Source organism: Mixophyes fleayi, chromosome 3 (genome assembly GCF_038048845.1).
Source record: "Mixophyes fleayi isolate aMixFle1 chromosome 3, aMixFle1.hap1, whole genome shotgun sequence".
Classification (NCBI taxonomy): Eukaryota; Metazoa; Chordata; class Amphibia; order Anura; family Limnodynastidae; genus Mixophyes; species Mixophyes fleayi.
Window position 1 is genome coordinate 58,445,177 of NC_134404.1, and position 15,854 is coordinate 58,461,030.

Sequence of the window (15,854 nt, forward strand, 5' to 3'; positions counted from 1 at the left end):
ATTTCATTTACCAGTTCAAATACATAAATCATTCATTTTAATAGACTCAAATATTGTAGTCAATGAGGTTCTTTGGACAAAGACATCCATCCGACTTAACATTTTACTTAACTATAGAAGATAAAAAGAAAGAAGTTAAAAGAATTCAACTTATTTTGGTTTTTTTTACCATTTCTATTTTTCAGACCACATTTCTTCACTTTCCTTTTAAATGCCAATCCTCCTACTCAAAACAGGAGACATGACTGAGGCCGTCTCCCAATCACTGGACAAGTCTACCGTTAGAGGACTTGTGCACTGAGGGCATAGTAACCATGCATACGGAACGCACATTATCTAGCTGGCAGTGCACAATGTGGACAGAGAATATCTTAGGTCAAACAAGTAGGATCAGCACATTCTAAAAAAGAATTAGTACTTTATCAAATTATTTGATCATATTAAAATCACACAGCTCATATCAAACAAGTAATGTGATATCTCTGCGTATAACATGTTGTGCTAACAATGAAACCTCTACTCAGAACTAGATTGGTGCAATCTAACTCACACTCGATGGGCAAGTGACAGGACAGCAACATTTGTGGCCAGCACAGTCCTGCACAGCAGTTTCCTCTGCCCAGGAGGAGCAGCACACTTGGAGCATTTTTACAGTGATAATATTCACTGCATGTGCTGCACGGACATTAATATTAGGTAGCATGCACAGTGAACTTGTGTTCTGTAAAATCAACCTTACTATAAGTGTGGAGATTTTTACTTGCAGGACCACTGTCACAGCTGTGCTTTTGGAGAGGTGGTGTTAGAGGAGACCACCACAATGACTATGAGGAACAGACTGCCCTAGTGATCATTACACTGTCTGGTACATTCTTGTGGGCGGGTAAGAACAGTTCATATGTTAATTAGATGGCTGTCATATGGGTAAAACATGCCTAACATGGAATGTTTCAGAGACAAAACCACCATAAGTGTAAGTATCCTATATTGCAGTAATAAGGTTTTCATAGCGGAATATTTTAGCCAAGCACCAAAACGCACATCCTTTCCCTAAATGATACAATTACTTTTTACCACTGCTTGAGTTTTCAGCTGCCCTTTGACATACACTAGTTGTTCTCATATTAGTGGTAGAAATGTTTTAAATCTAAATACTCAAAGATCTTAGGGATCAATTATATAAAAATATAACGTAATTCTAGCAGTGTGTAACTTAATTTAGTTACAAATATTATTTTGCCATGCAAGATAAAATTAATTTGTTTCCGCCAAAATCTCAATCTGAAACAAATGAAACAAAGACCACGAGAACACAAAAAGATGATAGGACAATGAAGCAGTTAATTTAAAACACTGTTTTAGCCACTGCCACTAGGTGGCTATGTATCACAGATTAATTTAAGTTTACTTTATCATAAAAAAAATAAAAATCCTCAGTTGAACTCTGCGCGCTTCACACAACTGTGTGTGTAGTTCAAAGGTACAGGCTGTGTAGTTATGTTCTGTAGCTCATCAATATTCTTGCTATTAATAAAAATATATATACAAACAACTGTTTAACCAGATCACTGCCAGATGAACAGGTAACGCATATAAGTTCACAATGACTAAACCATTGGCCACTGTATCCCAAAAGGAGGGGGAGGGGGGGAGCCCCAAAACAAACCAGAGATCCATGTACTTTCATTATACTGTGGAGATATCTTGCAAAATGAAACATGAAAAAGTAATTTTAAATGACAGGGATCTATAAGTGCTGCAACATGGCTAAATAGCGTAGTGAGGAGGAGGAGCAGGAGCACCCGAAACAACATATACAATAAAACCTGTTTTTTTCTAATGAAAACTTCATATAAGAGATGAAAGGATTGTTCTAATTTGCTATTGCTGCCATCGCAATTTCTTTGACCATTCATACAAAACTCAGATGAATCTTAAAATTTATCTTATACTTCTCCCAAGTATAGGCATACAAGATGTGTGTACTTGCTCGAGGACACATCTGTTATTACGGGATCCAGTTCGGAACACACACAAGCGCACTTTCTCCAATACATTTTCTGTAAACTATATCCGTATAACCTACAACAGCCATGCACCAACCTTCCAAGTCACCATAGGACCAACTGCCAGTCACTCCCTCTGCGCACAGTAAATTAGCCCGGGGATATGTCCTGCTTGGTAAATTCTGGTGGAGGGCCTTAACTCTTTCTTAGGGGGGGAATTCAATTCTGCTGCAAGCAACGCAACGCTAAAGGGGGAATTCAATTCCCCCCTGAAGGACCGCCGTGCTAAAACCATTACCGTTATAATGGTAATAGTGTGTGTAATTACAGTTATTACGGTAGTTCTAACGCTGCCTTTTTGCTCGCAGCTCAGAAAGCCGGGTTAATATTACCGTAATAATGGTAATATCTATAACGCGGTGGTACTTTGGGGGATATTCAATTCCCCCCCTAAGTCTATTACCGTTAACACTGTAATCTTAACCCTGATTTCTGCGAGCGGCTCCGAGAGCTGCAAGCAAAAACCAACGTTAAAGATTACCGTATTACCAGTAATATCGGTAATACTGCGCAGGCTGCGTTACTGCCGAAAGTAACGCAGTCAATTGAATTAGGGTAATAAACCAAATACGCAGGGTATACAGAGCACAGATCGAGGGTATAGATACTAAACCGCATTGGAGTTTAAATCAGGAAGCCGTCCAAGGTGCGGAATACATCCAATGTAGTACATTCCACCAGCATCAAACTCCACCTTATTAAGATAAATACCACTTCATATCCCTCTACAGAAAGCACACACACAACCTGAGGGTCCACTTTAATTTGTACATTTCTTACATTACAGATACAATATGTTGACAAACCACCACAGAATGATGTAAATAAGGAGTAATCTCAGGCAGTATTATAAATAAGAGGTCTCACATAAAAAGTGACTATAGAAATCCACATGGAACAGAGCCATAACAAATACAATGTTTGCAGTTCTTACATTTGCACAGTGAGATTAGGTTACAGGCAGGAAATGTAACACTTTCCCCAGAAGCCATCTAAGATCAGCAGTTTGGACCACTGCAGGATCTGTAAGAATTAAGACTGCGGATCATGTCCCAGCATTGTCTGGTCCCAGCTGAGGCATGTTGTATGAGCTGCCAAGACGGTCATGGCTTTGGAAACTGCAATATCTCCCCAAAAATAGTTCACTGAATGTAGGAAGTTTTTCATAGGTGATTCTACTGTAATCTATATTGATCTGGGAGCCGATCATCAAAGAGAGATGCCTACTCGGTACTGCTCAGAGGTAGGAAGCCCATGATAAAAAAAAATACCTTAATCACAGAGTCAATATATTTGCAGGCTTTCCAATCCCTTCAAAGATTATATTAATTAATACTAAATTGTGTCAAGTTAACAGACCAAGAATAACATCCAGTATGCAAATCTGGCTCTATCACAAGTACCTTAGGAAGTTCCGAAATATCATCAGTTTCGGGTAAATGGACTTCATCATCATCATCATCGTTTATTTATATAGCGCCACTAATTCTGCAGCGCTGTACAGAGGACTCATTCACATCAGTCCCTGCCCCACTGGAGCTTACAGTCTAAATTCCCTAATATAGACACACACACACACACACACACACACACACACACAGACAGAGAGGGAGATACAAGTGCCAATTTTGATAGCAGCCAATTAAGCTACCAGTATGTTTTTGGAGTATGGGAGGAAACCGGAGCACCCGGAGGAAACCCACGCAAACACAGGGAGAACATACAAACTCCACACAGATATGGCCATGGTCGGGAATCGAACTCATGACCCCAGTGCTGTGAGGCAGAGGTGCTAACCACTAGGCCACTGCGCTGCCCTCTTGACTTGTATCTTAGTGTGTCTCTATTACTGACTAATACACTTGGACAAATAATTGGGTAATCAACACAGAAGGGAGCAATCCTAGATTTTGTTCTCACAAATGAAGACGCAAGAACACATGTGTCTGTAGCAAAAAACTTGGGGTCTGGTGACAATTTGTCAGTGTAATATATAGCAGGACTGCACAAAGACAAGAGTTTTAGATTTTAGAAAGACTGACTAACTGAATGTATCTCTGAGTGGGAATTGATGAGTAGGCTGCAGGAACATTGAAATAATCCACTGTTTTTGTCCAGATAGGATAATAAAAGCAAAACTCATCTGAAGCCTCTAGAGTTATCTAATAAAAGGGCAGGTGTAAGTGCGAAGAAATATCAAACCCAATTAGAGAGACTTAAAACCACCCACAAAGCTAGGCCAAAATACATTAGTTACACAATAAGTGCAACCATAACAAAAAATTGCAAAGAAAGCAGAAAGAGGAAAAAAAAAAAAGGTGTCAAAGTTCTTTATATAGCTAAAAGGAGAAAAAACCCAAAACAAAACCCATAGTAAAGCTAGAAGAGAATCACTGGATAATGTGTAAGGACACAATGAAACTGCCGACTGCCTTAACTGTTTTTGTTTGGTATATACTTGCGACATTCAAAAGGGGTAATCTACATTAGAAGAGAAAGCAACAACCTACTGTAATTTAGACAAACATTTACTACAGAAGATGTGTTACTTGAACTACCAGGATTAAAATCAATGTGCCCAAAGAAATACATCCAAGAAATAGTGCTTGCAGAACCATTAAACAAATTAACAAAAAACCACTGAACAATTCCAGGTGATTAAAGAACGGCAACTATAGTTCTACTCAGTGATCAAAGTGGAAATATAGAAGTGGTGGTATGAAAAATGTAATGGGAATGTAAGTGACTGGAATGCGATCGTTTTACAATGAAGGCAGAAGTCACAGTGGTGGTGTGACATACTACCACCTACACCCTCACTTCATTCACTGGTTCAACTGCAAAAAAAGCACTACCGACACGTGTGTGTCACACCAATTATAAGGAAACTAATGCAAACAAATATAAAAAAACAAAACAAAACAACCCTTTTATTGACTATTCAGAGAAAAACAATTACAAAGACCAAGGCAGCGTGTACCTTGGATTTGCTCCTAGTGGACCATGTCAAACAAATCCAGGGTACTTGTTTTTGACTTGGTAACTAAAGTGATAAGCCGGTCTGGATCAGTGCATATAGTTTATTTTGCCTTTAGTGTGGCATTTCATACTGTGTCCCACAATACATTTCCAAATTAAAAATCCTTGATTTGACTAGAATAGTGGAACGTATAAAGGTTTAATTAAAGGACACAAGACAGTGTTGTGGTAGTGTATAGTCTAAGTACAAGAGGTTTACCAAGTAAAAGTGGAAGGACACCACAAAGCGAGATGAACAAACAGTATAGTTTGAGGCAACTATTAATAATGCCTTCAGTGAGTGCAGAGGATCAATGCCTTCTCCTTTATTACACTTTAATCATGTCCATCTTGCATCCCAGACAACATTATTTTGCTATATATTTGTGGTACAGCTCAATCCTGTTATCTTTTTTAAGGCAAAGTCTAATTATTAGCTCCCTCCCTACCCGGTCTGTATTTGTACATTGGACCCCCCCCGATGTGCAGTGGATCAATGCCTTTTGTGTATTAAATAATGTAAAGTCATGTGAATGGCTGGCAACCACTGGGGTACTTCAGGGACCAGTCCTGGGTCCTGTCGTGCTTAATGTATTTATTAATGATATTACTTGCAGTCTACAAAGGAAAGTTATGCCTTTTGCAGCGGATATAAAAAGATATTTAACATGGGTGAAACCAATGATACCTAAGGGGTAAAATAAATGTGTAGTGATTAATAGACGTGAGCAACTGACTACAGTGAAATCTCTTAAGTAATACATTAAAAAGTAAAATATATTACATGTGGGAAACAAAAATGCTAAAGCAGAACACAAAAATGATGTAGTGCCAACAACAGAGGAAAGGGAGTTCTAGAATCAGATGGAAGCAAGCAAATCGTATAGTCAAGCAGTATAATACCTCATTGTATAGGAAGAGGAGGAAAGTTATATTTCCACACCATCACCTCAAGGTCTGTAGGCCCCATGTTCAAATTACATTAGTAGAAAACAAATTCAGACTGGAGACTAGCACGGCACAAGGGTGGTATAACAAAGTGCATCAAGAAAGACCTAAAGAGGTGAACATGTACAACTTGGAGGGGAGAATGGACACCGGTGATAATTACAAAGTATCAGAAGTATTACCAGCATTCAGGATGTAGGAGGAGTAATTTCACATAAAAGGGGGCAAATCATAATACCGGCAGGATGAAAGCAAAGACAACATAATACTTTTTTTTTTTTTTTATTACTACAGAAAGTGGGATAAAGCAGTTTACTAGTAAAAGTAATTCAAGAATTAATGGCACAAACCATAAAATAGCAAGGACTAACGGATGGAATAGAAACTAAATACTGTCTCACATGCACAGTCTTAATGTAAAAATGTCTCGCCAGCATTTTTTATGGTGCTAGATGCATGAGAATATAAACGCACTATACCAATTATAAAAAAAGGCACAACTGTTGTCAGCATTTGTCCCTGCAAATACACATCTAGCACAACAGAAATATGAGGTATTAATTCAACATTTTATCAAAACAGCTAAACTAGCAACCAAATGTACAGGGTCTTTATTTTATCTGCTAGTTAGATGAGGTTTATAACAGATACAAGTATAGGTCTAGAAGAAAAATAATGTGCACTCACCACACTACTTAGGACTAAGACCACCTGGTCACATTTTGGCTTCTTAAGTAGTGAGGCCAGTGCAGATGATTTTAATTACATGTCTAAATGTTGAGATAATCAAATGTACAGACAGTATACTTTATGGTAACTAATCCTTAATATATCCTGTACACCATATTCTTATGCAATAACCTATAGAATCGTTTCAAAAGACCTTAATGTCCCTATAAATATTACATACATGTATTACAAAGTACAACCATTATAAAGCCCTCTCTGATCAGAGCACATACATTCAGCTGCATAACTCTACAACAACACTCAGTCTAGCAACATGTGTGGCTCCAAAAGATCCTGAAACCTGATCATATAAAACACCAGAAATGTTACTGGGCATGGTGGAAACTGACTGCCATGGACCTGACGGAGGTCATCAACAGGCTAAAGTGAAGTCGAGACCGATCCAACTGCAAGGTCCAAGCACCAGATGGCCTGATTTCACCCAATTTGGTCAGCTATATATGTGTAGCCAAATGCAACTATTATCCTGTCACTAAACACTTAGACCAAGTCTTAGAATCATCACATGCAAGTCTACCTTCTATTGTTCATTACCAGCCTGAGCTAGTTGTCTAGACAACTCTTTGTAACCAGCAAAACCTGTCTATATTTGGTATTAGACTATATGAAGCTTGATTATATACATATACACACACTAACATTAATGGAAACAATTATGTATTAATAGAATATAATTAGGGGATACTAACAATAACGGCCTTTCAACAGCTTAATTTTTATGACATATATAAATTAATTATTTTTATTTGTAGCGTCTGCAACACTTCTCTGGTCAAGAAAACCATGAAACCTGATATGTAGACACAACACCACCACTAGGCTGAGGAAGTCCATTAAAACGCAATTATAAAAGCTATGACTATGAGAATCTGAGATGCGAGACAAACCTTCAGGTTTTTCCCTGCAGAATGCTAAACAGATGAGCATCCGTTAATACATTAAAGTATAACCACCTAAAACGATAGAAAAATATTTGTGCTTTGGCTTTTGGAGAAAGGGAAACACTATTTATGTCCATAATAACAAAGATTTCTCCATGCGCATGGTCAGGAGTAAAAGCAATACAGCGGATACATTGCTATCAAAATACTTCATAGGAACAGTTACTTTTAAATCTAAAGTAACAGAATTTGTTAATTTGGTATGGAATATTATTGTGCACAAATTCTATGCGCATGTTGATACCATTACCAATACGAGGCTATGATTATAAGGAGATATAATGTAACACTTCTGCCCTGAAAGGTTGTCACACATTCTACAGGATATCAAGGGCAAAGCTGAATTATTCCAGAGGTTTAAACTCTGAACTACTAAAGATTACATTGCAATGAGTTTTAAAATGGCATTGGAATGTAGCTATTGTTGCGTTAGCTGTGAGTAAGCACACATAGTATCTAAAATACATCAACATGAATGACAGAGTTATGTTTTTATTCACACTCATCCTCAATAGGAATGGTCTTAATGCGTTTCCAGTTTGCTACAACTGATTGACAAGTAATTGAAGGAGAGAGGTATGTTCACTCCTCTATTTGGTATGAAGAGTAGAATGGTATAGCTTTGTGAAAGTTCATCAGGCTGAAGGAAACGCGTCAGCCAATGAGTCAACTAGTTTCACGCTGATGCGGCATTGTTATAGTGCGAGTTTACAGCCTAATACATTGCTAGTTTGTGGGTGAATCTCTGCTCAAGTCCGGATCCTGATTATCATCGCTATTGTTGAATCTCTTAAATCAAATGAACTTCAACCCCAAAAAGAGTTCTAATGCAGGAATTCCCTGAAACTCTAAGATACATCTCTGGAGAGGATTAATTATCCCACTAATTAAGTCAGTTTACCCGAATAGGGAAAAAAAATATAATATACACATTCATTTTAATGTAAAATATACTTTTTCTTTGGATTCACTTATAACTTTTAAAATAAAAAGGTTTTGATTAAAATTTGCTCAGCCCAGTCCTGCCAGTGTAATATATATTTTCCCCTATTATAGCATATGTAGCCATTTTTGTCTGAATGCTCCTTAGCGCTGTTTTTAGCACTTGTATGATAACAGGAGAGTTGGCATTTCCCCTTAAATGGCAGCTGGTAAAGCCTTTTTGGATTTGTAGATGCATTAAAAACTCAATATTTATAAGTGCCTGGAGAACTAACCGTTTTTCTTGGTGTCAAAAGCAGCCTATGCAGTTACAACAAAATGTTTACTAGATTTCATAAACTCTTACTCCGAAGCCCCGCGGCGTTAAAATTATTACCGTTATTACGGTAATAGTAAGCTGGATTTCAGCTCGCAGCTCAGGGAACTGCAAGCTGAGATCCAGCGAGAAAACTACCGTTACTACGGTAATAGAGCGCAGAGCGCCAGATTTTTGGCTTTTCCGCCAACATTTGAATATGCCCCTAAATGTTATTTTTTCATAGCACCAGTCAACTTTCTACCACTAATAATCCGGCCATTAGAGGCAGTTGGTTGAAAATAGTATATGCCACACGCACGTATACACATACATTTGTATGTGCATAATCACTAAGTCTAATTTCACATGGCAAAAAAATATATGTGCATTTTGACATTCATCATCATTTATTTATATAGCGCCACTAATTCCGCAGCGCTGTACAGAGAACTCATTCACATCAGTCCCTGCCCCATTGGAGCTTACAGTCTAAATTCCATAATATAGACACACACTCACAAAGACAGACAGCCAATTTTTGATAGCAGCCAATTAACCTAGCAGTATGTTTTTGGAGTGTGGGAGGAAACCGGAGCACCCGGAGGAAACCCACGCAAACACAGGGAGAACATACAAACTCCATATATATATATTTAAACAAAGGCATTCTTCACATACACATTTTCAAGACAAAACCGTAAACATAACCGCACGTTGAGTTATTTCCTAGTAAAAATCTGCCATAAGAAACAGTCCTTGTGTGCTGTTAAAAAGCAAAAAAAAATATCTTTCCTAATCTGCAGTCTTCTCTGCAGTATATTATTTTACACTGTAAACTATAGTTGGCAAACAGACAAACACTTGCTATTTTTATAACCTCAAAACAGAAGACTGAATAGAATCCACAGAAGTCAATAGATCTCTACTCTGCTGACTTGAACAGTTTCCAGTATTATTACAAGAGCTCTGGAGTGGCCTTTGAAACAACTTCACAAAATCTCATTAAGACAGAATAATTTTACTAATCAGGATAAGTATATACAATCATAAGGAATTTCCTAGAAAAACACCACTAAGATATCAGAAACAAATCCATGTCTTACGTATTGACATCATTTTACCTTCTTTTGCTATGAGACCAGTGTTTTGTCACAAGCAATAAAATATCTGTTACAGTTATAACCAACGAGCTTTGAAATGTGTCGCCCAAATAGACTTGAAACAAGAACGAGGTAACAGAGGCAACAAAGTCAATGTACATTGGTGTCAAAGCTTTCAGTGACAGAAACATAAGGGTTTCACTTCCTAATAGGGGACTCATTCAAGATTTAAATGAGTAGCCCAATTGTTTAGTTTTTACTAAAGCAAAGCTCACATAGGACTAGCCCGATCTGATGGCTGTGAGATCTAAATTTGCCAAAAATTTGGTCTATTTTTTCCTCAAAATAACCACGTGTGTGCTTCTTTTTTTCTCCTCAAGGACTCTTAAGAGAAATTAAACCAAATCCGATTTCTTCATCTGCAAAGGTATGAGGTTGTTTTTTGACTTGGAAAATATGTTTGAAAAAAAGAACAAACAAGGTGTGTAGATTAGGACAATTAAAATTATTGATTTTTATTAACAAAATTTTGTAAAAATCAATAATTGTATTTAATTGAATAATCTGGAGTGCTCCAATATACACATCTTGTTGTTTCTTCTTTTTTCCCCCTAAATAAATAAATAAAATATATATATATATATATATATATATATATATATATATATATATATATATATATATATATATATATATATATATATATATATATATATATATATATATATATAATTTACTTGGGTGCACCCTTCAGGATACTAAAAAAAATAGCCACCCTGAATTTTTGAAGTTATACTGAGCAATTTAGGGATGTTCAAATGATAAATACCTGGTGTGGTTTAATCATTTTTCCTCTTTGAATTATGACCTTGGAAAAAAGATAGCTGCAAATTTACTTTGCACATCAATCATGTGGTCCAACTTCTGAATAAGCAGCCCTGTTAGGGACTTGGTCATCCATATGAATGGCTGAACCCTCACAATCATGTCAAGCTACCAAATTCCATATTCTGGTATGGACAATATTTCAATCAGAACTGCTAGCTGAAATTCTGCAGGATTCATAAGATACAGACCGTCCACCTTATGTGACTAAGGCTGGGTACACATTACAAAAGATTTCTCCCAATGTGATATTGTTAAGAATTTTACCAGTGATTAAAAGTCCCGAGCATCATTCAGATTCATATGTACACACTCAGACAATTTTACAAGATTTACCTTCAAATCTGTGCTCTTCATCTATCATAACCATTGGCTTAAAAGATCATAACGGTCAACTCTATAGAGATCTGGTCATGAGTGCACATACACTGCAGGACTGGAGCGACACTGTTCCATCGTTAAGATTTTTAGTCCATTTATAAAATCAAACCAAACGATACGATGAGCTTTGCAACGGTAAAATTGTTCATTGCTGAAGAGTAAACACTAATGCAATATCAGGCAGAGTGATTGTTTTTCATGTGATTGACCCGATAATCGGATGGAAAACCTTTAGTAGGTACCACAGCCTAACTGGAATAAATTTGCAGAACACCTCGGGAGGTTTGTAATTTGCAAAGTGCTAGCCCAGCGTAACAATAAGACAACAGGCATATCAGTAAAACGATAAAAACTTAGTATAGAATAGTAATAAATGTTATGATTAAGTTAGGACAAGAGGTCAGTACAGAGATGGCCGGAGAACAGGCACTAGGTGAGCAACAAAGAATGAATGTTTATAGTTCTGATCAGGCGCGGGCTGGCAAGATGCAGCCCGGGGGCGCTCTGGCCCAGGGGGGCATCGGTCCCCTGGGCCGCTCAGTTTATGCATTGTTAAGGCCGGCCGCCCAGCTCCCCCTCCCCCTGCTGCACTATAATCTAATTATTACCAACGGCCACGGCATCAATGACGCGCCCGCATCGCGTGTCATGTGACGCGCCCGCCTGTGCGCTGAGGCGTCATGTGATGCGGCCGCCGTTAATAATTAGATTATAGTGAAGCTGGGGGGAGGGGGAGCTGGGCGGGCGGCCGGCCTTAAGAGTGCATAAACTGAGCGGCCCGGGGGACCGATGCCCCCCTGCCACCCGGGCCAGCACGCTACTGGTTCTGATGCAAAGCAACACAACCAGTAAGCACTATAATCATAAATCATAGAAAGAGGCATGTAATCAGCATAAACAGGATCAAAGATGGCAGCCGACAAGTGCTCATGCCAGTAATCAAGATGGCCACAAGTAAATAGTATACACTTCAAATTACTGCCAGTCCAGGCAACATACTTCAAGACAGATAATCTTTCTATTTGCTCTTTGTTAAAGCATGCCTGTAAATTGAAAACAAAAATGTCCTGCACACATAAGTGGTATTTACCAGTCTTTTAAACGTCGCTTTCACCCGTGTGAACGCATTAACCATGCATAAATGGATAGCCATCGTAAATAGATTTCTTATGAAAATGCAAAACAGACCAACACTGCATTAGGCGTGATTTTTTTTTCCTATTGCTGAACCATTTTGTGTTTTCTTAAAACACTTACCATCCAAACGTAATAAGTAGCAATAATTCCTCCCCATACTTAATTAGCACTGTATTCACAAATGGTGGAAAGCTGCGTTTAAAAGACTAGTAAATACCACTTATGTGCACAGGACCTAACACTTGCATACCGTGATCATCTTTCTAAAGAATTCCTTGAACTCACCAATTTCTGGGACTTATGGTGGTTCTTCTTTGCATGTTACAAATGTGTTAATTGCTGAAGGGAGAGAATGGTTTAGGATACTGGGATATAAGACTGGCACACAGTGGTGTACCTGCACTCATTTACAAACAGTGCATCTGCAGACGGTACAGTATTCTGTTCATACATAAATACAGCTACAAACAGTTGTCAGATCTAGTTAGCACAAGATAAAACCCAGTACCTGTATTAACAACCAAACTGTATTAGAAATGTCTTTTCAAACTCTCAAAACATATGGTACCATCATTGTTTTAAAGCATAAAAATACAAATACATAATTTTGATATCAAATATTAAAACAAGTATGTCTATGCACAACTAAAGGTTAGCATCTACTACAAGCCTATGTTTAAGCAGAAAGAATAAAAAAAACTAGACAGGTGCATTCAATAGTAGTAATAAGTAAATAAAATAGTGTCAAACAGTGTGACAACAGATAATACACTAATTCAGAAAACAATTTGTAAGCACAGAGACCGCTTGCATGTAGAAAAATTACATTCCTTGTAGATGTTGCTCAGTCACAGCTTGATACTTGATTTATACATCTATAAAATTCTTCCAAGTACTGTAGGATTTTGTATCTTGCAAATCTCTAGTGTTTTTAGCAGGGGCTGAACAACGGTATTGTAAATAATCTAAGTTATGATAACATTCCCTTGTCCAATTATTTACAATAATATTTTAAATAAGAAATGTCACAAATGTTTTATATGTTGCACTGTGGATAGAAAGATACTTGGCCTACAATCCTTTAGTAAAATACTAGAGACTTAAACCTTAAGCCACACCTATGCTTTTAGACCCTACCCATTCACTAAATCTGCTTTAACCACATCAGTGCTATACCACAAATTCTAAAAAGGCCACCTATCCTAGCCGGCTGCCCCTGTAGAAAGTGAAGTGGCTTTAAAGTGTACACCAGTTTGCACATGGAGCTTTACTTTTTTGTTTTTGTTCTTAACAGCACACCACTTTACTGCTTTCTCCAAAGATTAAAGCGAGATGATTGGGCACCCCCCACTTACATGCTGCATTCTCTGGAGCCCCTGAGATACCCCTTGATTTTGCTATAGGAAGAGATTGCATCCAAGTGTATGGCACCCAAACATTTCCTGATTTGCTGACAGCAATGACAATAAGCCTTCGGGTGAACACAAACTTGAAATCTCCTCCCAAACTTACCGACTAGGAAGCAGGTGATGGCTGCTCGGTTGATTGTACGCAGCCACTTCCTATACCAAAGCCCAGAAGGCATTGTGTTCCATATTAGAACTGAAAGGGTTTTCCAATACAATGGGAAGCTCAGGAATGGTAAAGCAGTTAATCTTCAACACGATTTTTTACAAGCAATAATAAAGGTCTTTACCATTCATGCCACTCTATAATTTTGCCCCCTGGGTGGAGTGAAGGTGCATAGGGAGACAAGGAGCAGCAAAGAGTGTAATTTTGATTGTGTCCACTGTGGTAAAATTCTGTGATCTCATCACGAGGGACAGGGCCAAAATGATGTAAATTTAGTAGAGCTCCCCCTCCTGCAGGGTGGGGAAGAATGGACGGTTCTCCTGGAAGTCAGACCTGCCCGAAATTCAGGAGTGTGCAACATTGGTCTTTACCATCCCCTTAAAAATAAGTGACAGGAGTATTACTGGCTTCACTAAAAACCAACATGAATGACATAGGCACTACTACAAAATGATAATTACCATCTGCTAATAATCATTTTCATTTTGAAATGGGTCCATCCCTCAACCCTCCTCTCTGCTGGAGAAATAAGTGTGCTGGGGATTTTGCTTCTCTCTGGGAGAGTTGTACTGTTGTGTACAGTTGATCAGTGTATCAAAATCCCTTTGAAAGTGCTAAACATTAAACACAAATTAACGTTAAACCACAGTACATTTCTTAATGATATCTCAGTCATCTCATTAGCTATAGCAGTGTGTTCAGATGCAAATTCCTGTGACAAATCCAGCCAAGGTTTCTACTAGAGTTTAAGTACAATAGTTTTAGCAAGTCATTTTTATTTTCTTGTATAAAACCCAGTCCAGAACCAGAGTAATTTGGTTAGGGATAATTAGTGTACTCACCAACTGATCTAAACTGTACAAAAATGAATATATTCTACCTTACCACACAATGAAAAAAAGACAACTTAAACCAGCAGATTTCAAATGAGATTTATGGGATCAGAAGTCCAGTCACGTTTTAGTTTGGATTGCAGGGCGTTATGCAAACATGGAAAACCTAGATTATTGCACTAGGGAGCTTAAATTACTAGCTGCACAGCAAGAATGATCCTGTATAAAACCACTGTACCGTGCTGCAATAGTCAGTATACTCATTTTCCATGTCTGAACCTATAGTGTGTATATAAAAAGGAAAAACAGAAAAAAAGACAAGCTTATTACAAAAGCCACTCAGTTTTCCACCCCTATTTTATATAAAAAAAAAAAATTCAAACTGAACAAGTGGCTAGAAGTGAGTGTAATGGTATTTTAAGAGTGAGCGCTTCTCCAATCAGCAGCCTGCTTTCATTTGTGGGTCAGACTACCCACTCTATGGAGAGACCCCAACAGCAGTACCATAGGTGAGCTGCATAGATTCCAGCTATACATATAAACCAGAACCCCACATAACAAATGCCTTTATTATTACAAGGTTCCTTAAAAAGGACCCAACTACCTAATTTCAAACAAACACACTGTTTTGCTGGTTCAAGTCCTGAGAGCGCCGGTATTGCGGATTTCATGAAATTGAGATACATTTGTTATAGTTATACGTGTATGTTTACACCTACACACTGGAGAATGCCACTGCCTCACACATCAGTGAAGCCAGTAGCTCATAGTGAATTGATAACTAGTATTCATGAGAATGCAGCCTAAGCTCATAAAATAAGCTTCAACAGTACCGTGAAAGAAAAAAACTAGGCTGTATTAATACACAGTAAGATTGTAAAATTATTTCAAATCAAAAGCAGTGCTGGATTATATTATGTGCAGCCAGTCTTGTGATTAGAAATACAAGATGACAGTCTCATAGGAGCATTAATCTAGAATAA

General features: G+C 37.9%; 1 protein-coding gene across 1 annotated transcript in view; it reads right to left on the reverse strand.

Annotated features, from left to right (window-relative positions):
• The window catches only part of STAG1 (STAG1 cohesin complex component), a 99,701-nt gene that overhangs the window by 36,418 nt on the left and 47,429 nt on the right, over positions 1–15,854 (reverse strand). The window lies entirely within an intron of this gene.